The 25,961-nt window shown below is 39.4% G+C and overlaps 1 long non-coding RNA gene across 1 annotated transcript in view; it reads right to left on the bottom strand.

Moving 5' to 3' along the window:
- Positions 1 to 2,803: 2,803 nt before the first annotated feature.
- The window catches only part of LOC119129368, a 33,792-nt gene continuing 10,634 nt past the window's right edge, over positions 2,804 to 25,961 (bottom strand). Inside the window, exons 2-3 of the long non-coding RNA XR_005099178.1 lie at positions 4,770 to 4,861; positions 2,804 to 2,960 (exon numbers count right to left, since the gene is read on the bottom strand). This is a non-coding gene — a long non-coding RNA (uncharacterized LOC119129368). The remainder of the gene's footprint in view (positions 2,961 to 4,769; positions 4,862 to 25,961) is intronic.

Consider the following 25,961-nt stretch of genomic DNA (forward strand, 5'->3'; position numbering starts at 1 on the left):
GCAATCAAAGCCAATGAACACGAGAAATATTGAACACGAGTGAACAGCAATCATGCTTTAACCAAAATCAACCTCCACTTATGTATTATACTTACGATATATTTGATTCTAAACATGTTTTTTTATTTAGCAAAGCTATTGAATCAATGTAAACATAAACTATTTTGCAACATGTACTAGATTATACTACCTTATAATTTAACAAATTGGCATCACTATTATTTTCCACTGCACGTCTGCCTCACAGTTCGGAGGTTCGATTCCACCTCCGGCCCGCCCGATGTGAAGTTTGCATGTTCTCCCCGTGCCCGCGTGGGTTTTCTCCGGGCACTCCGGCCCAATGACCACTCCAAATTACCCGTAGGTGTGAGTGGGAGTGTGTCTATGTTTCCCTGCGATTGGCTGGCAACCAGTTCAGGGTGGCCCGGTCAGCCGCTTCCAAACAACCTTATATACATCAGAAATGTAATTTGTCAAAGAGGCGCTGTCCCTTTAAGAAATGTTGCATTCAAAGTTGCACCTCCCGTGCATCCAAACTAAACATGACAAGTCCAAAAGTCCTCTGAAGACTATCAGCTTGCCTTATTTCATTTGCCTGATCAAAAATCCTTTGGAATTGTCATAAGTCGCATCCTTCTCATCCTCTTCCTCCTCGTCATCATCATCATTCTCATCATCACACGTGTGTTTGAGGCTTATGAAGGATTCATCCAGGGATTTTTATTTATTTCATCACTCCCCGCCGTCTTCTGAGGGAATCAGATAACGGCGTCGCTAACGATGATGCTGCCAGCTCGTCTGATGCCTGACAGGAAATAGCTGGGGGCGGCGCAGGAATGCCGCACATATCAAAAAAGTCTTACAAAAATTCAACAAGCGCTCAAGTGTTGAGATGGGATCGTGGACGCCGGCTCAAGGTGGAAAGCACGTAGTGACTCGGAATATAATGTACTATTTCTTTTCAATATGCTCCCACGGATTAATCCATGTATTTTAATCCATTTTAGTGGGGGGGGGGCTCCCATTTTGGCATTTTACTGCCCTCTGATGGCTACTCAAATTGACTTCAAAGTGCCCCCCGGCTCGCATTGCGAACGTCACTTGACCATACCAAGAAACCAGGTGAGCCGTAATCAGTAACTTAAAATGTTATCTTAATTCTTATTCCACTAAAGAAATTTTAATCCGAGTATTTCGCCAACAAAGGACAACATTGAAGCGATGATCATTTTTTTACTTCCATTTAAAAAATAATTGAGCCAAGTTAACATAATATCGCCTCTCAACATTCTTCATCACAATTGCACAATCAAAATAATCACATGTGGAAATAATCCATAAAAGCAACGGCAAATTTTTCCTCACATGAAACGATTAAGGATTTATCGTAGGGATTAAAAGACTTTTACACTCTCAGGAAGCCCGACACTTCATTAAAACGGAAAATAATACTGCAATTGTTTTTTTTGTTAATTATGACGTTGCTCTCTGACTGCTAATTTGGAAGTTGTGTGTGTGCGTGCAATCGTGTTCACGCACGTGTGTGTGTGTTTTCATTAAACCCGGACAGCCATTGTTTTGCCGCCTGCTGTTTATCGGGCTGCGGCTATCGCTAACACAGCTCATCATTCACTGCCATATTGTGGTGGCAAACAATGAGCCGCCGCCACGCACAATGAAGCCTGACGGGAGCGCGTCAACAATTGTACGTTTGTGAACTCAAAGGTGGAGAATTTTGACAGCAGTTGCCGCGTTTGTTAGAAGGCCTCGTGTCCTGCCCGTCTGAGCTTTGGACAATTTCTCCTATCCCGCAAGATAGACGATAACTTTAAGTAATCGTCCACAATTGGTTTTTTTGCAATTTAAAGGTGGCTCAGAATTATGTAATAATAACTGGCAGCAGCGGACATATCAATCAGAGACCTTGGATGCTCTTTTAATTTGCAAAATCGTTTTGAAAATGTGTATGTTGATGTGGAAACAAGTTTACATTTTTAGTAAACTTGTTGAAATACTAAAGAGGAGACGTCAAATCTTTCATGTTGTTGGTGTCAGTACGGAAGGGGCGAGCGGGAGACTCTTTGTGAGAGTTTCCCCCTCAGAGCGGAAGAATCGGCGAAAAGGTTGCTCGGTGGATGATTGGCGGCTGGTATTTGCCGTGGCGAGGTGAACGCCAAGCACCGCCGTGTCTTGCTAAAAAAAATAAAAAAGTAAATAAATAAAAAAAAGAAGTGGCGCCTCCCTCCCCCTTTTTGACTCTATGGTTAGGATAAGAAGCAGTCTGAGATAAAAATCGCTGGTTTAAAAAGTTAATTTGAACCCTTAATTATACCTCGAAACCCAACCAATGTTTAAATTTGAAACCGAAAATCTTGTTTGAAACACTAACGAGAAACCCAACTTTGATACCCTGCTTTGAAATTGTAATTCATGTTTGAAAGCCAAATATAAAACCCTAACCTAACTTTTTCACTAGAAGCCTTAACCATTACTTGAAAGTTTGAAATCCTACTTGTCATTTTAAGACATAATTTGAAACCGTAATTTAAATCCTGAACCTTCAATGTTACGACTAGTCACCAAACGTGTTGCGGCTACGTATGTGGCGTTAGTGTCGCGTTGGCATCTCTTCGGTTCATTTGAACTTTGACCCCGCCACAAAGGGGCCGGTGTCAGTCGCCGCTTCCAAACAAATGAATGAATAAAATGCGTCCGCTGGAGGTTAAAAGCTGCCTGATGGTTTTATTGAAGGTGAGCTATGCACAGCCGCTTTGTTGCGACGAGCATTTCTTTTCTTCCTTTGTTTTTTTTTTTCTCCACGCTTTTGTGACATTTGGGCTGAGATTGCTTTTCATTATTGGACTCCGCTGGATGCATTGTGGGTAAATATGGCAGGTGGAGGTCGCCCGGGGAGACGAGAGAACGTTTGGCAAAGTCAAGCCGCAGGGAAACGCCGCCGCCTGTTTCGGATATAAAAAAAAAATAGTCCAGTACAGATAGTACAATAAAAAACACACCCACAAAACAGGTTGTGTACAAACACAGCAAGAGAAGAGTGACCAAATCAATCCCACAAAAAAACGATTTGAAATTTTATTCAAAACCCAACCCACTCTTGAAACTGCACTTTGAAACCTAACCCGAGTTTATAATCCTAATTTGAAATTACAACCACAATATTAATCCCTGCTTGAAACCGCAACATTAAAACCACAGCCATTGTTTGGACTCCTAATTTGAAACCTAAACCATTGTTGGTAATGCTCATTTAAAATCTTAACCCTGATCACGATGAGTCATGACAGCATTACAAACACTCAATTCTGTTATCATGAGTTAGCTACATGTGGCTCAATGCTAATAACAGATGGAAACCTTCATGTCTAAAATCTGTGCATCTACCTAATGAAATAATTTTGATGTTAAAAAAACAAAGAATTAAGGAATAACGAAAGCCAAACCAGAAGGAAAGTGATACATTTTTCCAAGGTGTCTGTCCAGTGATACAAGTGTTCAAAAATCCAGATTTTGTCTTATATTTCAGGTGTACCTTTCCAATGCCCTGTGTCACGTCTGACTACTGCTTTTATCAAATTTTTTCAGATTTTTACTTGGCACTTTATATGGAGCTGTGGTTGTTTTTAAAGTCTTCTAAAAATAAAGTTGAGATTTACTGTTAAAAAAAAAAAAAGACGCTTCTTGGAAGTGGATTTTAAAGTAAAACTGTGACATTTGCGAGACGAGTAGAATACTTTAGGACACGTTCGACATATTTTTCTTCCACTTTGAGCCTGTAGCGAGGCTAATGAGCGTTAACATCCGCTTATATGTAAAGTACCCCACCAGCCCAGCCGCCTGTGGTGCCCCACAGAGTGATGTGCAGAGGTGGCTGTAGAGTACGCCAAACTCCTCATCCGCTCATTAATGCCCGCTAACACGGTGAAAATGCTCGCCGGAGTTTTAACAGCCGCTGTTTATCCATGTTCAACGTGACAATGTTGACTTTCATCATCTCCACGCCAGCCAGGACATCAAAGTGAGCCTAGCTTCACCAGGACATAATAGAACAAACATAGTGTGTGTTTTAATGGCACTTTGAATTGTTTCAATGGAAGCTAACGCCATGTCCAATCATACAAGTGTCCAAGGATGCAGGTGTCCCTTGACGTAGGTCCCTAATGATATAAAGCACAGGTGTCAAACTCAAGGCCCGGGGGCTCGATACGGCCCGGCACATCATTTGGCCCGCAAAGACAAATTGTGCATCAAATTTGTGTGTCATTACTAGAATTGCAAATTGTCTTCACTTTTAATATCTTTTTTTTTAAATATTTGACCAGTTCTTACTTGTCTGATTTGAAAACAAGTTATTTGTCAGTTTGTTTTGTAGCTTTTACTGTACTATATAATATGAGGTGCTCATACATTTATTTGGGTTGACAGTCATAATGGCCCTCCGAAAGAAACTATGACTACAATGCGGCCCGCGAAACAAATGAGTTTGACACCCCTGATATAAAGTATAAAAGTTATTTCCTACAGGTACACCAGTTTAATTATACAGGTGTCCAGTGATTCAAAAATTATGCAGTGACATACCGTGTGATTCTAATGATATACTTGTGTAGAAACAGAGGTGGTTTATTTTTTTTAAATCATCCAGTGTTGAGTGCTTTAGTTGAGATGTGATGTCAGCCCGAAATAATCAGAGCTTATTCGCTCTTCACATCTCACAAAGAAGACGAACATCCTGGAGGTGAAATACTTACTCGCAACTTGGTCCTCGTTTGTAACATTCTTGTCTTCAAAGGAGGGGTGCCGTTAAACCGCAGTTTTCTCCTCAGGGGTCGGCAACGAGAAGCTGAAAAACACAACAGGCCGTGTGCGGAGGAAAACTTTCTGCTTCTGTCAGATGATACAAATGATTATACATGTGTTTGCTTCATTTTTTAGCAAGGACAAAATACAAAGCACTTGCTCTAATTTGGAGTTCCCCAGGGCTCTTTACTAGGGCCACCTGTGTTTTGTTATTGCATTCAATTATTGTTTGGATGCTGAATTATATATAATAGTAAGTAAATTTATCGTTGACCTAGATTCTCCATGCAATAAATTGAACAAGTCTCCATTTTGGTTTAAACCAGCCATTTGCGGGTCAAACCCAGAATGGAATTTGTCCAAATGAGCTCCAACCGAAGGCAGTACTTTTCAAAACGTTTTTGCCATCGTATGTGGTTTCATCATGTGAAAGTTTGATCAACATACCAACATTTGGAGCATTGCCAATGAAAAAGGTAGATGCAAAGGCCTATTCATCACAAGTTTCTGCCTTAATAACCATAATAATAATTACTATTGTTTATCTGAAACATCAGCAAGGTCAGAGGAAATTCTTTGCTCCTTGCTCATGTTCTGAACTTCTTTAAATACCGACTGTCAATGCACTAGCAGTGAAAGGCCTCATCCTTTGAGTGTGCGTGAGTGTGTATGTGAATAATTAGAAGATGAAGTGGCTCCTCTTTTCATGGCAAACACAAGCTGTCTGAATTCCCTTCAATGAGTCATTACCAAAGTTCAATGTGAGGTTGTCGCAGATACAAAAGGGCTGCCGCGGATGTTCAGCTGAATTCAAATAGAAGATTTCAAGAACACATTGCAGATTCACCAGCAATTTGTGTCAATAACATCTTTTTTCCCTCCACCTGAAAGCGAAAGTGCACTTTAAGCTGCTAACCCTGAACGCCCACAAAAGTTATAAAGTTCCTTTAGCAGCAGCAGGACACAAGCTAACCCTGTCAATGCATGTACTGGTTCTAACGTTACAGGTTGACAATGGCATATGTGTCCAGAGATACATGTGTCAAGTCACACATGTGGCTCTTGACATTATACATGTCCAACGACGAAGCAGGTACCTGATCATTTTGTCCGCTAACACAAGATTACAATGTTTTGGGGATTTTGCTACCGTATTTTCCGGACTTTAAGGCGCACCTAAAAATCTTCTCAAAAGCCGACATCGCACCTTATAGTCCAGTGTGCCTTATATATGGACCAAATTCCTAAATTTAAACTGACCTGAAGCATGGTGTCATGAAATAAATCATAAGTGGCCCGCTGAAGACTATGAATCATGAATCAAAAAGACTATGGATCATTATTTTGTGATTATAAAGTAATTTGTTGCGTCTGAAGTTGAAATAAAAAAGATAAAATGGAGAATGATTTGGTTTGGATTAAAAATCTGACATGATGCATTAATGGCGCGCCTTATAGTCCGGTGCGCCTTATATAAGGACAAAGTTTTAAAATGGGCCATCCATTGAAGGTGCGCCTTATAGTCCTGTGCGCCTTATAGTCCGGAAAATACGGTATATGTGACTATGAAACAGGTGGCTAAGCATACCATTATCTGATATAATTTACTTCCCTGTGTCCAATAATACTAGTATCATAGGATACAGGTGTTATGCTTGAAGGATTATAAAAGTAATATGTGGAAGAATGAACAAAATTGAGCCTGTATGAGAGTTACGGTCATGTTTAGTCATAGTTTTGACAGTTCAAAGAATGGGAACAGTTTACCAGAAATATTGTTTACCATATATAAGTAGCTCGTGATCACTAAAAAAATTCCAGTGTACATCTCTTTGGGTCATTTGGTTATCCACGACTTTAAGGCGTTTTTCCAGTGTGGACATCAAAGTTAGAAGTTTCCACCCTGTGAAAATGCATGTGTGAACAAGCTAAGCTAACTTTAGTGAAATTAAAAAAAATTACCAACAGTAATAGAAAGCTTTTTTGTTTTTTTCTGTAAATGTGGCTTTTTCTCCCCCGATCAAATGTGGAGCATTAGATATTTTCAATTTAACTAAGTGAGCAAACCAAATAGATATTTTCAGGCTGACCCTGCTAACACAATAGCATTTTGTCTGAAGAGAAATGAATATTTTCTGCCTTCATGACTGAGCTTTGTGGAGTTGTTGACCAAGCTGCTGCCTCTTCCTGACGTTGTTAGCGCCGCGCTAATTAGCGAGCAGGCTTCTAATGGCGGCATGGACGGCACTCAAGTTGAACTGAGACCCGCTGCGTGGCCGCCTAATGTGTTCCGCGGAGTACTCGAAAAATCACGTGTACTTCATTTGATAAACAAACTACTGCCCTCGCTATTTGTTTAGTGTAGCCGTTGACATCTGGAGACCAACATGAACCAGGGCTAACCCGCTGTGATCGGACAGTCTGTGACAGGTCGCCCCATGGCAGCTCCTAATTGCGTGAATGAACTCTTGACGATGAATTTATCAACAATGCCCTCATTTAAAATGACAGAGAGAGAATTTCCCGGAAGAATGCTAAGTGTAGCTATTATTCTATGATTTCCAATTAGGATAGGGTTGATTTGAATTTGGACGAGTTTTTTTGTTTGTGTGTGTCGGTTTCCTCGGCGCAGTGATTTTTTTGTCAATCTTGTATTGAGATTTGCGTTTCGAAATGCAACTTGAAAACCCTAACCCAATTTTGAAACCGAGCTTTAAATGTCAAACCTGTACCTTAATTTTGGATTTAAAGCCCCATTTTCCATGATGGTTCTTGATTCCATCTAATAACCCTGACTTGAAATCTCTTTTTGTTCTCAATGTGATGTCTAAATCGCAACCCAGGCTTAAACCCTACTTTCAAACTGTTACTCTGACTTGAAACCCAATCCACTAAATTATGAACCGATTGAAACCCTGGCTAGAAATCCTGTTTTGAAATGGAACCCCAACTTGAAAGCCGAGCTTTAACCCTTGGAAATCCTACTTTGAAATCCTAAGCCTTACTTAAAACCAAACTTTTAAGGTTTGACCATAGTTGGAAACATTAACCTTGTCCTCAAATTGTGATCAAACCTCCATCTTGAAGTCTCGACTAAAAATCCTACCTTGAAACCTTAACCCCGGCATTAAACCCTAATTACAAACCAATCTAACGTCCTCTCAAGATGGCCGCAATCATTGATCCCAAATGATTCTCTGCTGCTTCCTGCGTGCAGCCTCAGCCTCTATTACGGCATCAAGAGGCTGTGGAGCCCTCCAGCGTAGAAAAAAGCCAAACAGAAAATTAATCGGCACACTTTCTCTTTATCTGATTGGACTCTTGTCTGGTGAAGAGGCTTTTGTGCATCCGCTCAAAACCTCATGGACAACCTGATCTTGTTGATAACCGCACAAAAAAAAACCTCCAAGCCCATTTTCACTTTTCTTTCAATTTTTCAACCAGGTTTGTGCCGATATCCACCCACACTGCTCTCGCTTTTACTCCTGGACAAAGGATGGGTTGCCGAGCACTTAACTTAAAAAAATGCTCAACTTGCTGTCGCTTTTGATTCCGATCAATACTAAAATTCCTTTTAAAATTGCACAAGTGAACAAAAACACTAGAAAACAGACAGCATCACCTCTTGCTAGGCAAACGTTCTTGAGTTCCTATTAGCCAATAATGAATACTGTAAACATCCATCCAATCCATCCATTTTATAGAATCCAGACTCAATATGCTAGTTTGATCCCCTTACCTAAATTCAAACCGTTAATTACAAAGTGTAACCTGAAAACCCCTGTCTTGAAACGTCCACCTCTTGGTAGATAAGAGGCTGATGACAACAGACGGAGTACAAAGCCTAACAAGACAGACGTGAAACGGACCACAAGACATCAAGACACAACATGACACGCAACTAAATGTATTCAAAATGAAACCAAAATCTCAATCCAGAATCCAGATCACAAAAACGCGGCAACATGCATGTTAAAAAACAAAAAAACGTGTTTTTTTTTTTTTTTGGGTTGTAATTAAAATTGATTGTGCACTGCTGTCATGTTGTTTTCACTTGTGTGTGTCACGTTCAAAGCCGAGTGGACATTTCCTCTTGGTCTTGGGTTTCTTGGTCATTCCGGCTGGATTTTAATTAGCCCCGCGTGCTTGGAAATGCACAATTTAATGAACAAAACGTCTGTAGCGTGTGTCAGCGTCGTCGTTTGGCCGTATCGCCGGTTGCCATCGCGCGGTAGAAAAGGAAAGTTAATTAAAAAGATATGACAAAAGGCTGTCGGGGCTCCAGCCGCCTTTTCAATTACGCCTTCATTGTGCCTTTAAAGCTCTCAATCAGCAAACATCCTTTTTCTTCTCAAAATCCTCCCCAGTGAGCGGACTTTGTACAAGCCGCCTCAAAATGCCAAAAAAAAAAAGGAACAGGTGAGCTACAATGAAGGATTTTGTGTGATGCTATTGCAAGAAAATGCATTTTGTTCCACAGCTTGATTCTGATTTTGAAACTCTAACGCTGACTTTGGATCAAATTTTTGAACCGTAACAGGACTTTGTAACTGGTTCGAACCATTGTTTGAAACCGGTAGAAAGAAGAATAGGCGAATTGAAAGTTGAATAGGATTAACTTGGGAATTTGGATTTCGGTCCGTTATGAACTCACAAAGCGCAAAGCTCTTCGTTAAAATGGCGGAGCGTAGAAAAAGAAAAAAATGATGAACCGCCCAAAAGGAGGTCACATCTTACATCCAGATGTATCATGTCTGCTGGATCTACAGAAGGATAAGCATGAGATTTTCCAGGAGATGAGGAGAAGAGGATTGTTCATGTTCTCTTTTAATTTAGTATCAGATCTGGATTAAACTTTTCAGAGCAGTTTAGTTGCAGAGCCCTCATTTAAATCAAATGAGATTTGATAGTTTTCTTTTGAAGTTGTGCATTATTATTTTGATTATTATGTTATGAATATCTGAACTTGTCCAAACAATTTTCAAAGTTCTTTTCAAGTGTTGCTTATTGAGCCGCTTTTTGTGGTGCTGCTAAGAATTGACTTGGCTCTACTAAATTTCATGTCGCTACAGCTGGAATCAAAATCATTTTCAAATTTATACGAAAGGTAAAAATATCTTGAAAATGTCTCCTTCAACCCAAAAGGCCCCCTTCAAGCGTCTTTTTGAAAATGGCTTCTTGTGACTTTTTGTGTTTCTGCTCAAGATAGAAAATTTGCGTTGCTACTGGATTTGAGGACCACATTTTCAAACCTGTGTAAATGTCAAAAATGATTACAATTTCTTTGTAAGAAATTACTGGCTTTCTGTCTCTTTTTGAGCATAATTATTTTAGACTATTTTGGTGATTCCTATTTCAAATGTCATGTTGCTCAGTCATACTGACGTACATAGATTACCCGAATGGTTAAAATTGATCCTTTGAACCGACCAAACTTTCTGTTTCTTTTTTGAGCAGACCAGATAGTAGACCTGCCGGCTAAATCTTATGTTGCAAAGACAAACTGGCTTTGAAGGCTGAATTTTCAAATCCATCATTGAACCAAATTTGCTGATTTCTTTGGCTTTTTGAGAGTTTTTGTGGGTCTATTTGTGATCCTTACCTACCAAATTTCACGTGACGAGGTCCAACTGACTAAATTTTCCAAATCCGATGAATGGCCATCATATGCCTGAAACAGATACCTCAAATTAAAATGGCCAATTTCCATTTGGGTATGGCTTCTTACGACTTATTTGTGGGTTTACTCATGGGAGTCGAACCAACCAAATTTCATGTTGGCAAGGGTTTTGGGGCTAAATTGAAAAATACATTAATCTTTGGGTCACCACTGAGCCCATTTTAAACATTTCCATCTCTTTCTCTTTTCGAAACATTAAATAATAGCAAGGATGAACACACTAGTAAAATTTGGTGAGTTTTATAGCATGGCAAAGCCCTCCAAATGGTGATTTAGTTTGCGATGAAAAGATCCAGGCAACGCTCGAACGGCTTCAATTTTTTTGTGCTTTAACCGTCAGACATCCGCAAAAAAATTGAGCTTTCAAAAGCTTCTTTTCCTCTTCCAGATGTTGTCTTTGAAGCAATAAATGACAGCACGCCGAGAGTCAAGAATAATCTGAAGAGGAAGAGGAGGTAGCCATGAGTCAAAACAGATTTGGAGCCCTCCGCCTCCTTCTCGTCTTCCTCCTCCACCGCTTTTTTTTTTCCATGTGCAGGCAGAGCGGGGACAAGAAGTTCATTTCAGGGCCGACTAATTCCTTCATTACAGGTGCAGGGGGCTGAAGACGCAGATAGGAAGGACGGCGCAGCTGAGGAGGGAGGAGGCCAAGGAGGAATAAAAGGAAATGAAAGAAGGACGATTGAAAAGTTGCGATTTTTGCGTCACATACAAAACCCAAATACAATATAGACTTTCTGACCGCTTTTGTCCAGTAGGTGTATGTAATGAGCATTCTCAACACTTAAAGAAGAAAAAACTATCTCTGGACCCTAATTTCTTGTCTTACCTGGAACCTAAACCTAGGTTTGAAACCCTTATTTAAAACCAACACTGTTTTGACACCCTACTTTAATACCCTAAATGGGCTCTGAAATAATCATTTACATCTCCAAACGTTCTTTGAAACCTCACTCAGGCTTGAAACCCTACTTTAAACTCTTAACCCAGTTGCAAAATCCTAATCCTGTTTTGAAAAACAAACTCCAAATTGAAAACCCCAATGCTGTTTTGAAACACAAATTTGAAACACGTATCAAGTTTGGATTGAAACCCCTTAATCGAGTTTTAACCCCAATTGTATCATCAAAATCTGTGACACAAAAGCCGAAACTTTGTTTAAAACATAAATTGTGATTTAAAGACATACTTTCAACTACTAACACTTGTTTAAATCCACAATCATGGTTAGAATCCCTATTTAAAATCCCTACCCATAGTTTGGAACCCAGGCTTGCGATCCCAACCCTACCCAGATTTAAAGTCTTGCGTTAAACCCCTAATTCAGGTCCCAAACCCCAAATTATAAATGTGCTAGCCTAATTTAAATCCTTAACTGTGGCTCAAAACTCTTTCCTTAAAGCCTAACCCAACAGTCTCTTAAAAGCATCCTCACACATTTAATAATCAGCATCTCTGCTGGGTATGAAGTCTTTGCTGTAAATGATTTATCACGTTAATGGATAAATATCGATTATGAGCCACTCCAGATTTTGCGTTTTGTACACGTGCTATCGACGGTTTCTATTATTGCAACCTAAGCGGGGTGTTGTAAAGAGGCGGCCTTAATTGCCTAACGATAAGTAAATAGTTTTTCTATATTGCCATCTGGATGAAGTCTCAATGGAAAACTGCAGTTGGAGTCAATACTAACTTCCAGTCTTTCGAGTTCCGTAAAAGAAACGAGCGCATCGTTTTGCTTGCGTGTACCGTAACTTGTTGTCGTCCTTTTTAGCAACTTTGCCTCAGCGGAGCGTCTAGCTAATGGCGTAAGCGCTGCCCCGCTAACTTAGTGGCGGTCAGAGAGCGGTCGGAGGTGGCGGGCTAATCGATGGCGAGCGCCAGTGATTTATTAGGTTTGCTGAAGTCAGCGGCGAGGCAAAGCGAGGCGGAGGGGATTCTCGCCACCTAGGATTCCCTCGTCGGTGTGTAGGCACACGCCGCCCTCGCGCGCCTTCTTAATGTGTCCGGGAAGTTTTTTAAGACCTGCGCCAATAACCTGCATTGCTAACGGAGACAAATGCTGTTGTGCATCCTCGGAAGCTCCACTAATTGTGTAATGGGAAGAAAGGCATTGAGGGATGCTACAAGTGGCGCTCAGGGGTTGTGATCTTAAAGAAACAAGAAGCTAGCTACATGCTACTATGTATACAGGAAATGACCACAGAAAGAATTTTGAGCCTGACCCAGCAGTTTCCAAACTCAGGCCTGGAGACCATTTGCGGCCCGCTGACCATCTTTTTACGGCACTCGGCATGTACGTTTTAAAAAAGACTTTTGATAGAGCATGCAAATTTCACTTAGCTTTTCTAGACATGCAAGGAAACTATCACTGAAATAGTAACTTCTTGCTAACACATTGTGAATTATGATATTTCAGTTGCATCAAGGTCTGATTTGTGAACATATCAAATTAGAGTCAGGGTTTTGCTTCTGAATATGGCTGTGGGACACCTCAAAATCTGGAAAACATTTGCCGTTTCAGCTTCAAATTAAAGCCCTGCAAAAAATAACTAATATTTCTTGCTTACATTTACTGTATTGCTTAATTGGTTGGGTTTATCATATTTAGATTAAATTGAACTACTATATTAAAGTTATCACTTGTAGGTTTTGATTTCTATAAATGTAACCCTTGATATATTGACATATGAAAATATTTTGGACACCCCTTACCTAAATGCCACTGACACTGAAGTTAACACCACCAATACAAAACTGGATATGGAAGTGTGTAGCAAAAAAAATGGCCTAACCTTGGAAAACAATTTAACTTATCGGCGGCACAATGAGTAGCAATTTATATCAAAGTAATTTGAAATAAAGAAATCATGAATGACATGTTTCCATGAATAAATACAATGAAATGCAATACTATGCTGTCTAAGAAAATTTGAATAGCAGAAAAAGCCGCAAGAAAAGTCAGCGGCGTATGTGATGAGTGCTCTCAACACAACACTTCCGTTGTCCTCTGCGAGTTCTGTGTTTATGATATCGTCACCAAAAAAAAAAAACACGTTTTAATCTCCTTTCATCTTGTGTCTTTCCTCAAGTGTTTTCCCACCAAGAAATAATTGGAGCAACCCCACTTGCACCCCCTCACTCCTGTCTTTATTCCCATCTTCGGTGTCATCCCGTGGGAAGAAAGAAGCTCATTGCAATTCCCGAGCAGGAAAAAAGAAAATCCCTGAGAACTTCCCCTTGGGCTTGCCATCAGCGGATGACCAGCGAAGGCTGCATACATCTTACCGCACCCCCCTGCCCGAGTGCATTGTGGGAAGGGTCCCCCGAAGGTCCCCAATGGCTCCTCATAGATGACTTTTTTGTGAAATGAGTCCTCCCATAGGAGTCGCTCGTCTTAAGCGATTAAGCCACAAATGTGAGATATTTTTATACCCCATTATATATTTTCTCTTCCTGGGAATATTAATTGTAATGTGCCTGTGTTCTGCCCGGCAACTGGTTAACACTGCACGCCAACCGGCTCTTTAATTTAAATGCTTGATTTCTTTGTCGAGATGTTTTTGAACATTACGCCTGTATGTTTTGCTTTTCATTTGGGTGATTCTGGCTTTGCAAATGAGGTAGGCAGGGCTAGTAATCCAACACAAATGTAGAAAAAGACTGAGCTGAATGAATGAATACATGTTTTAATGTGGAAGAAAGTAGAAAAAGGAATGCAAACTTTTTTTATGATAAATTAAAACAAAATAAAAGATCCAATAAAACAAAATGAAAAATGTTTTTCAAAATGAATTGAAGAGGTACAGGAGCCTGCGCTCCCGCACCACCAGACTCACCAACAACTTCATACTCCAGGCTGTTAGGATCCTGAACTCTCTCCCCCCTTCTGCGTAGCGTCCTGTACTTTTTGCGCTATATTCTGACTGTTTGCTGTATGCACACTTGCTCCATTTTTGCTCCTCTTATTTATTGTTATTTGTTTATTTATTATTTATTCACCACTCTTATTTATTCATTGTTTGTGCCTTCTTGTTTTTGCTGTATGCACACTTGAAATTAAAAAAAAATGAAAACCTAAAATAATTATTTTGAAAATGATTGAGATTTATTTTTGGAACTGAATAAAAATTACAGAAGTTTTCTTTTAAATAACACATCTTTCAAAAATGGAAAGACAATAACAGATGCATTATTCAATGTCTAAAACAAAATTATTCAGTCTCAAAGTGATTTTTTTTCCCCTAAAACTTATTTTAAAAAAAATCACGAATAAAAAATCTAATACAATGTAAGAAAAAAACATTTTTAAATGAGTGAGTGCAAGAAGATGCAAGATCACGCGTGGCAAACCCGTCGAGATTTCCAAGCTTATTAAAGACACTCGAGAGCATTACCCCAGAACCCCCCCCCCCTCTCAAGGCAGTTTTTGTTGCAAATTACATGTGCATGTGTGCGTGCGTGCGTTACAGCATTCATCTGAAATGCAAATAACACAGGATTTCCATATGAATGCGCATTTATTATGCGGAGCGTATGTATTTCCAGAAATGGAAATTCATCCTCATTTCCATCCAACACATCTTGGCTTCTCTTTAAAGGAAATGTGATGTCATCTTGTCAATCATCTTCCAGGGTTGCATGTACATAGTAGTGTGTTGTCATGATTTGAAAATGTAAATATTGCTTATAATTAGTAGTATAGATTATTAAATAAGTAAGAATCCATCCATCCTTTTGATTTCTATTTTCAGTGTAACATTTAGCATTTTATCTTCAATGGCATTTTAATCCAGTTTTTCAACCATCACAACCATCACAAATAAATTTGACTTGACTTGATCACATGCAATTTTGACAGTAATTGCAACTTTCTCACACATTGTCGATACAGCATTAATAATGTGAGTATTGCGGGATAAATTTCAAAAATGTGATCACGATTGGGTACAAATTTGCAAGACTGAACAAATGAAGCACTAAAATAAATGACAGTAAATTATTACATTGTCATTCAAAATATCTAATATGAAACGTATAGTATAAGAAGACAGTTTGCTGCGAGGGTTTAGTGTACTGCCTTTGCGCTCCAACGTGTCTTTTTCCATTATATAACCCTAACCATCTCTGCATGTCCATAAATAAATACATAAATGAGGTCACGGTGCTTGAGTGTTTGTGTGTTTTATTTTCTTCTTCTCGGTGGGGGATTGACATGCGTGAAATGTGACCGTTAGCCACGTTCTGATGAATGCGGCGCATCTTGTCTGATATGGACGCAGCTATGTATGATGTGCTCATCATTATCATCGCCGTTGTCATTTGTAGGTTTGCACACAGCAGGATGGAAGCTCCCGTGTGCATATGAGCTCACTATTGAAAATAATGCATGTGATCGTATGTACATGCAGGGAACGGGTTACAGCAAGATTAATCCATAACGCATATTGTATAATTTATATTGCAAATCATCTTTCCCCGTTTAAATGAATGGAAATGCCATAAATATGTCCCCCCCCCCCCTTCCAAAAAAAGCCCAAAAATATCATGTTTCTAATGAGGGAAGTAACATTCGATTGTTTTGTAATCAATATTAAAAACATTCGGGAAGGATTTCATTGAATAGATTATAACAAATGTAGCGTTTTTTGTTAGTTTTTGTTTCAATTCAGTGGACATTGTGCTGCTCCTTGGTTGTGTGCCATGGCTGCTAGGGGGCAGTATAACACAGACTCCTCATTACTCAGCTGCTGTAATTTTTATCATATTTCTCAGAAGATAAAGAATATATGCCTGGCGGTTTTATATATTATCTGTCCACGTGTTGTTTTTGATTCCCGTATTTTCCGGACTATAAATCGCTCTGGAGTATAAGTCGGACCAACCATAAAATGCATAATACAAAAAACACATATATTAGTCACACTGGAGTAACGGAACGTAACCCCAGCGAAAAATGAGGGATTACTGTAATTCATAAGCTTCCTCCTTTAAGTCTCAGACTTTCTTACTTTTGTTAGTGCGTGTCTAGGTTTTCCTTGTGCAGTGATTTGTGTGTGAATTTCAGGGGGTGGATGATTTAAAAAAAAGCAATCTTAACTGGCATTATCATGATGCTTGAATAATGCACAATGGCATCAAGTATTCATAACGTATTGAACAGACCTACCTTGAGGCGCATCCCAGACCTGTGTGCGTGTGCACGTCTGTGTGTGTTTATTGGAAAAGGCTGGGGTTGATATTGAAGCCCCTCTGGAGCAACAAAAGGAAGATTTAAGCAAAAAGTAGCTTTTGCTGCACTTTATTGACGTTTTATGTTCATCCGGGCAGAGAAGAACACAAGAATTTACAGTCTCTATGCCATTTGTAACGATTGCTGCTTGGCGGGCGCTGATCTCATCGGCAGGTTACACTTTTTACACGAGTTGTACTGATTGCTAATAATAATAATAAAAAATACTGTACAATAAGTGCTGAAAGATTTTTGAGCTTAATACTTGTATGAAGGCTAAAAAAAATATACACTATATAAAAAAATTTAATGAAAAAGAAATACTAATAATGTCAACAACAAAAACAAAAAATTAAATTATGAGAATAAAATGTCATAAAAACTAATATTAAAAAATGATCTAATCATATTTAAAATCATATTATGGAAAATACACGCATCTGATCCAAACTTTATTCATTCATTTATCTGCCTGTTATGGGGCCCTATTTTCAGCACAGCATAGAATTGCTTGCACCTTAGTCACATTCACCAAAATCACATTATCTTCGCCACAATTTAGACCTGTTGGTTTAAAGTCTTTCTGTCACAAAAGCGCCTGTTGCATCCAGTGTGGCGCAGTGTGGTCAATCAATTCACAAACACGATAAACTAGACTTGCTCCAGCAAAAAACTTAAAGTACAAAAAATGGAAAATACTTTTTACAGCAAGCGCACATGCAATTGACTACCAAAATAAAACTCCGTGATGTTCTCAAATACCGTACAAGTATGTACGTGAAAGTAATAGGTTCAATATTTCATTTAATTTTTTTTTTTTAGAATAAGTCTACATCATTTAAGACTTTGTTCATGATTAATGTAGGCTACTTTTAATTAAAAATTACTGTGTTTTTATTTGAGTTTTTATTGATTTTGATAAAGATTAAATATTTTTTGTTATCTGCACTGACTTGGTGGTGTTTTCCTTGTGCTAAACACTTAACAAAAAGGGTTTTGCTAAAGAAATACGAATCATGATTAAAAGGGTCACTGGAATCGGACATTTTTGTTCCACTGTAATGGAACCACCCCCACACGCCCCAAGCCACCCTCTTCCTCCTCTTCCTCTTCGTCAGCTTATTATGAAAAGTGTCCTCTGGGTGCGAACATGAAGCAATAACACAGCGGCAGCGGCTAATTGTGTTAGCCGAGCAGCACAGTGGCTGGCGAGCGGGACAAAGGGCAAAAATCTAATAGTCAGGTGGCAATATGGCAACCAAATTAGAGCATTAGTTTTCATCAGTGTCCCCCCCCCCCCCATCAGCCAGGGGGGGAGACAAAGGGGGGGGTCTACAAAACACCCCAATCTAATTGCCAGCGTGCAAGCGTGACTGGAGGGCCGGCGAGTGGTGATGTGAAAGATGTGATGTCATTCTTGGGAGACGTAAGCAGCTTTAACGCAATAACGCCCCAAAAGCCGCTTCATTGGGTACAGCATCCAAGTGCCTTGACCTACGAGTTGAATTCAGTCCGTCAGCTTGTAACACAAATTCGCTCAGATCGGATCAGTTTTCCGATTTGAAATGAGGTGAAAGTCTATTATTCTGCTTGAGTTTCACCAATCAACTAACCATTGGAAAATCATTTTCTTTTATAAAGGTTGGTTTGGTTAGTTGGAGTTTTTTTTTTTTTTTACCTGATCAGCTGGAAGAACTAACCAAGTATCTTGTCTGGGAAAATAGATTTTTCCTCAACTTCAGCAAGGACGCATTTATGCGCTGTTTGCCCTGTGTACAAATTTTTGGTGTACAAATGGTGTCGGCAAAAAAAGAAGAAAAGAAGCAAAAGTGGGGTATTTAGCGCTAATGTTGGCAGTGTAGGGGCGACGCGTGACATCACCGAGCCGAGATCAATAAACGGTGCATGAAGACGCACACACCCGACCTCCCGGCACAAAGAGACGCTGACCTTTTTTTCCATGATGCCTCCCCCTCTCGCTCATCTTTTGTGCCACATCAATGTTGTTTTCCTCGTCTGGGTGAGGCCTCGGCGCAAAGAGCAAAATAATCACCGCCTTCGCTGAAAGCCACCGCGTTATCGACTGATTTAAAGCAAATGTACGCCGGGCCAGAAGGTCGCGGTGCCAAACTCGTTAAATGGAGGGAGTTAAACAAACTAAAGATAAAAGGAAAAAAAGGAAACAAACACCAGGACAGGAAAATTGCCGCGCAAAAACTATTGAAGTTCATCAAAGCTCGGAAACTTTGGACTGCCGTGATGTAGTAATCTTTTCAGGTTATCCATCAGATGTTAATCGAGCAAATTGTGAGCTTTGCCCTTATTACAAATGGTCGGTATCAGCCTTTTAAGGTATCGGGTATCATGGAGGCTGCTGATGCCCGCCACAAATACCTCAGGTTAAAAAGAATAAATCTGACATTGTGTAAGTCCTCTGGGGCAAGTAGTTTATTTGTAGTATGGTTTGTTGGTCAATCAATCACCGATTGGCTGGTCATTCATTCATTCTGTTGGTCGTCTGATTGATTGATTAGTTGGCTGTCGAAGAGTCGGTAGGTCTCTTGGTCAGCTAGTTAGTTAGTTAGTTAGTAAGTTAGTTAGTTAGTTGGTTAGTCAGTTGGTTAGCTAGTCGGTGTGTTAGTTAGTTAGTTAGTTAGTTAGTTAGTTAGTTAGTTAGTTAGTTAGTTAGTTAGTTAGTTAGTTAGTTAGTTAGTTAGTTAGCAAGATCTAAATGTGATGAAGGCACTTGCATGGAGAGCCCTGAACGGCATGACCAGTATACGGAACCCCAACATCCCCTGCCATATCAAATTCAGCCTCTTCTATGTGACGGTAGAGTCTGTTCCCATCTATGGCAGAGAAGGTCGGACACTCAACCTAACCTTGGAGAGGTCCCAGAACGGGTGCTAGACCAGGATGTTGCGTGCAGTGCTTAACATCAGCAAGAATGCACACGTGACCAACAAAATCCAGTACAAGGGAATACAAAGGGTGCCGCACAAAACCTTGAAGTTTCCGACTTTTCCTTTCAGTCACACAAACTCGCCTCGCCCGCCCGTGGTGGAATGCAAGTTTGCTGGTCGCAACATTTTGCGTCAAGTCGACAGGCTTTGAAGTATCAGGGTGAGGAAACGTCACGTATCAGATGTCGTTGCCTGGCACGTCTCACTGCAGTCGAGTTAATAATTCACAGTTGGAAAGTGGCAGAGTGAGCCAGCTCAAATCAAAGAATAATAAAAGTATTTTTTTTTTCTTCTTCTTGTCTTTCTTCACACAGCTGCAGGTGAAGCGTCATATCGCCGCCCATCAAATATTCACACAGCCGGAGGGGAAGGGGGAGCCGGACGGAGCTGTAGCCAGCCTCTTTTGTCACTGAATCAGAGCCCGTCTCGTTGTGGTACAGCAAAGCTACTCGCTCCAAAAGAGGTGTTCAATACTAACCAAAGATTTGAAGAAATTGATGTTGAGGTACAAGGATGGCCGGTTGTTGTAGGATTTTAGATTTATTTATTTATTCATGATATTATTTTAGACTTTTGAGAGAAGAGGATACATTATACTGACTATTGAATATAAAAAAAATATATTATTTTATTTTCGTTTATTTTTGGGGAAAGAAATGGTTCCATTTGTTCAGCAAAATAAGGTTATATCTTAGAATACTGTATTGGATGAGATTTTGTATACTAATAATATTTGTCTATTTTTTTTGCTCCAGAATAGTGTTTTGAAGTTTTAGAATAAAAGTCCCAATCCATAAAAAAATACTAAGAATGATAATGATCAAGCTAATATTTTGAAAATGTACAACTAGAAATTCATTCCCGTTTTTACAGACTTCTTTCACAGTCAACATTGATGTACTTATTCTTATTATTAACCAGCAAAAAGCGGAACAACAAAATATGTTACAAGCGTAAGCTGGAAAAAGAGTGTTGACCTTTCGTGCTCCATCTTTAATCACCAGGCTGGTGTCTGACTGATTTTCGCTAAAAGTCGAGTGAGGAACAACTTTTGAGTCTCCAATTAGATGCGTTGTTATCGCCATTACGGCGGCGTCGGCGATGTCGACGGGGTCTAATTGACGCCCCCGAACAGAAGTGTTGGCGTTCCCGAAGGCGAGGCAAGCGCATCCAGTGTGAGAAAGTGAGGCCCGATGACAAGCAGATAATGAGATGGCTAAAGGCTTAATCTTGACAATAATTAGCTGCTTTCGCCCTAGCATCCTGGTGCTAATCAAAGGTTAGCCCCAAATAAACTTTCTTCGCAAGGTGCGTTCTCCCTAAACGTTTCATACTCCAGATCCAATTATTTGACTCTTTTAGCGTATCACGCTCTCGTACTTTGGCTTGATAATTGCTGTTTTGCTTTCAGACACTCAGTTACTGCGGAGAGTTGTGATCCATCTGAAATATTTGGAATGAGAGGTTATGTCAACTTCTCTGTTGTACAATGACAACAAACACATTCTATTTTATAGTTGCCTGCTTTATGCCAGCAAGCTACGGCACAAAATGGCAGACTTTAATTGACTTTGGGGATGTTTTGGTGGATTTTCTCACCAAATCCATGTTGTAAAGTTCAAGTGGCCTGGAGGGCTGTTTGTATGATTTTGTGGTAATGGCCAAATGGTCCTAAAATGGTGGCTTCAAACCAAAATGGCAGACTTTGCATGTTTTTCTAGGTATGGTTTGCGACTCTTTTTTTGTTTTTCAACTTATGATAGATGTCTCTAACAAATTTCATGCACTAAAGTCAACAAATTGGTAGAATTTTGTATTCATGTTAACAGCCATTATGATCCAAAATATTGGCTGCAACCCAAACTTTTATGCTTCCTGTGTCTTTTCAAGCATGGCTTTTGAAAGGTTTTTGTGGGTCACCTTATAATAGGCATGCCTACTAAACTGGCTTTTTTGGCTATAAAATTTGCAAACTTGTTTAAACTGCCAACTTGAAACCAAACCAAAACGGGGGGGATTGCTGTGTCTTTCAGGTATGGCTCTTTGGACTTTTTTGTGGGTCTGCCCATTCTAGACATGCCCACCAAATCTTTTGCTGCTGGGTTGTGTCATGTTTGTTTGGTTTCAGTTTCGATTTTGGTTTGTTCTCCTTGTGTTCATCTTCAATGTCTGCCTCGTCAAGTAGTAATTGTTCCTGCCTATTATTGTTAGCCCCACCCATTTGTGTCTTCCAATCAGCTTTCTCGGCCATTTGTGCGCTTCGTTATCTCGTCAATGTCTCTGTATTTATTTCCTTCCTTTCAGTTCAATGCTGGTTGGGTCGTTCTCAGTGTGGTATGCTGCCGCACTGGGCCATGGTCCAGCCCAGGCTGTTTTAGTAGTTAGTTTAAAATGTTGTTGCCTGTAGTTTTGACCACCAAATTCCTAAGTTTACCTTGTGATTGCTGAAGCAGTAACAAGTTGTTACTTTTTTACAGTCATTTTCTACATGTACTTTATCAAAAGGTCTTTTGGAGTTTCTTTTGTTGAACTTTTTGCAGCTTTTGACTTTTTTTCCCCCTTGTTTGTGAGTGCTTTGTTATCCTTTTTATTTCCTTTAAATTATATATATTTTTAACTGAACCACTAGCCTGCTTCTGTGCATTTGTGTCCAGGTTGAAGTAGCTTTGGATCCTGATTTTTATTTTTTTATTCAGATCAGTGGTCGAATTTGATCATGATTTGTACAAGGACATTGAAATTAAATATGTTTAAGTTTTCATTTTCCTTTAATCTGCATTTTAATCTCTTATAATATGTACTCATGTGATTCTTGTAGTGAAATAATTGTAAGTTGAATAACTTTGTTTGGGTTTAATTCTATAAAAAACTAGACTATTTAATATTGAGTATGATTATGATGAGTCTGTATTAAGAATTAATATGAATTAATAATTATTAAGAATATGTGTGAAATGAATGAATAAAATATTTAGAACTCATCTGGTTTCAGTCAGACAAGCGTGGTGCCTTAAGGGGCCATTGGAGTTTCAAGTGATCATGTCGCCATGTTCTCAGCTTCTTTCATGTTCATTTTTCTTACTTTTTCAAGGATAACATCCAAATATTAGTCCATGTGTCACAATTGTCCTGTATTTGAAGGTTTCAAGTAAGGATACATCAGAAAACTTTCAAATTTGAGTCAACGTGTCTCTGATTTGCTCGCAAAAGACATACAATTGTCCTGATTTGGCACCTCCTTCAAATGCAACCTTTACCATTGAAAGGATGTTTGACAGACTTGAAGTTAGGAGCCTGCAAATGTGACCTTTTAGTTTTATCAAGGATACAAATTCCAAATATGAGTCCCTCAATGGGTTAAGTTAATAATTGGTTCTAATCATGAAGGCTCCTTCAACTGCAACAGTCTTGTTGAATTGTTTTAAAAGAATTATGAAGTCCAAAATTAGGTTAATTTTTCAAGATAGATTATGTCATGATATAAAAGGACAAATGTACTAATAATAAAACAAAGGAAAATTAAGGAACATTTCAAGTCATCAGGTTTCAGTTTCAAAGTGAAGCTCTATGCCTTCAAGTGCCGTCTGACTTTCAAGTGCTCAGGCCGTCTCGATGTGTTCACCTTCTCCTTAAGGCTGTTTATGTATTTTCAGTTTGATATTTTTTATTTTTTTTGTCCACCTCCACCTAGCCTTTAATGGATGCAATTGGTGGTGAAAGCGCAGAGCTACTTGCGAGCAAATCGTGAGGATGTTGTGAGAAGCGGCGGCGGCCAAGCGACTCAAATATGAAAAACAACAAAAAAAAGAGGGAGGAATGAAATTTCCTGGAATGAGAGCCATGCAATAAAGTGATTCTATTAAAAAGCCATCTGACCGTTAATAAAAGTAATGATTTGACATCGTCGCCCTGGGCTGGCGTTCTTTTATTTTATTTTGATGCATGCCTACATGGAAAAACATCAAACACAATTGCAGGCTGGCCCGTGTTTTGTAACTTAATGAGATTTGGGAAGGTGGCCGGGCGAGGTGTTATTCATACGCGATGGAGGCGACGGATAAAGCCCGCCGCCTCAACGTCGCCGCAGCAGGATATCAAACTCGCGCGAATACGCCACCAGATGTTTTTATTTGAGCCGCAAATACGCCTGGGAAGATGTGGCAGTCAGACAGGAAATGGACTGACTTCATATAGCATCTGCTTCCTTCCAGAGGATTTGCAAAAGCATTGACGGACGTTGTCATTCTTGATGACTTCAAAAGGCCGGAGAGATGTTTATAGCTACCCCAAGTTGAAGTTTACTTTAAAAAATAATTTCAGTTTTGGTTCACTAAACCATTTTGCCTTATGCAAAAGGAACTAGCTTAATGCTAACATGCAATCGAAAAGAACATAAACAGGCTAATGAAACTAGCATCAATGTTGCGATAGAATGTAATGCCAAAAGAGCAGTTTGGATGGAAAAGAAAACAAGTTCTGTCGATTTCTCATAAGAGGGCAAGTTGAAGGCCGGTGACATCATAAACTCTAAAAGTCCAAACGATTTTTCAAATGTGGATTTCTTACACAGTTTTCATTAGAGAATACAAAAAGGATGTTAAAATATTCTATCAAATGAGTCCATTGCAATACAAAGTTAACTTCAAATATAGCCTTCTTTTCACATTTTTAATAGAAGGAACTTTACTACTGTCTTTGAGGATTATTGGATATACAAATGTGAGGACAAATGACCTCGAAATACTGTCTTGATTCAACGGCCCCTTCAAATAAAATATAATATAGTCCAGTTTTAGGTCAATGGCTGAATTGCTGGATTGGGGAAGCAGATTTGAAGGCAGATGACCTCAAATGCTGTTTGATTTTAAAGGCTGCTTCAAAGAGGTTTTATTTTCTTTTTTTTATGCATATATAATATGAGGTCCAATTCTAAGTCAACTTTGTCTTAATTACTGGACTCCAAAGACAATTTGAAGGCGGTTGGTATCTACTTTCAAATTTTTCTCCAAGCTAGTACATAGTAACGTACTTAGCTACTTCCTCAACATCCTTGTATGTCGCTATTAAGTTCCGATAAATTAATCAAAACTTCTTCTTCTGGTTTGGCAGTAATTAAAAATATAAAATAAGATCCAACTAATCGTAATATTTTCAATGTGATTGGCTGCATTTGTAAGACCTTCTGACGAGCGACCTCAGAAAGACGCGAAGGCTGCCTTTGAATGTGTCGCCCTCGCCGCCTCGCAGTGCTTTGTGCCGCTTGTTTGTTTTTTTCAGCAGCGAATGAATGGCAGCCTCGTTAGCGACATTTGACGAGACAAAAGGCGGCGAACGTTTTGCTGTTTTTATAGACGAGACCTTGGAACTGAGCCGACGCAGGCTCGCTCGCTGAGTTTGAAAAGTGATGCTTGACTATGAAGGTCCATCAAAGCATCAATTAGCTACCATGAACAAACTTAAAATTATTTTTTCTTTTTCGACGGCATGTTGTCTAGATATTTAAATTTGTTCTGTTGCGTCTCTCACTGGAATAAATGCCAACAAAAAATGTGCTTGATAAAGTTGATCGCAGTTGGATGTCGCGCTTAAAATGGAAGTCGAGTCAAAAATGGTCTTTGCTCCCACACGACTACACGTGCTATTCTAATTATTCTGTGTTGGTGGAATAAGAAAGTCGATGAATCCACCTGTTTTCAACCATCCAGGGAGGCCCAACATTTATGCAGCACCGCCCCCTGCTGTCGACTAAAACTGACGTAACAATCTATTGTGAGTATCACGTGGGAGCAGAGGGTTAGAGACAGTACAAAATAGCAGCTCCCTGAGATTGACGAAAGTGGGTGCTGCTTATTTCTTATTCTAGCAACCAAATTTTCATCAGAAACCATGTTCAGAGCAGCTGGGAAACATGATGCTGCAAAAAGTTTTTTTTTTTTTTTTTTACTTGAGTTCTAAAGAACACAAGTTGTGAACATACAGCCGAAATTGTTACTATAGGAACGGATTTGGGGCTGAGTTGGGAATTTGGATTTGAATTTCGGTTTGGCTTGGTGTTAGAGGTTGCGTTACAAGTTTAAGTTGATGTTTCATTTGGTCATGTCACAATTCTTTATGGCCACTCACAGTTGATGTTGACTAAAACTTAGAGGTATAAAACAAAGCGAATAACACTGACACCACGATTTTTGTGCTAGTGGAAATTAGCATCTATGCTGCCGTGCTTTAAATCCATGAGCAATGGACCGATGAGCCGATAAGATTATGCCTC

This window comes from Syngnathus acus, chromosome 10 (genome assembly GCF_901709675.1).
Source record: "Syngnathus acus chromosome 10, fSynAcu1.2, whole genome shotgun sequence".
In the NCBI taxonomy this organism is placed as follows: Eukaryota; Metazoa; Chordata; class Actinopteri; order Syngnathiformes; family Syngnathidae; genus Syngnathus; species Syngnathus acus.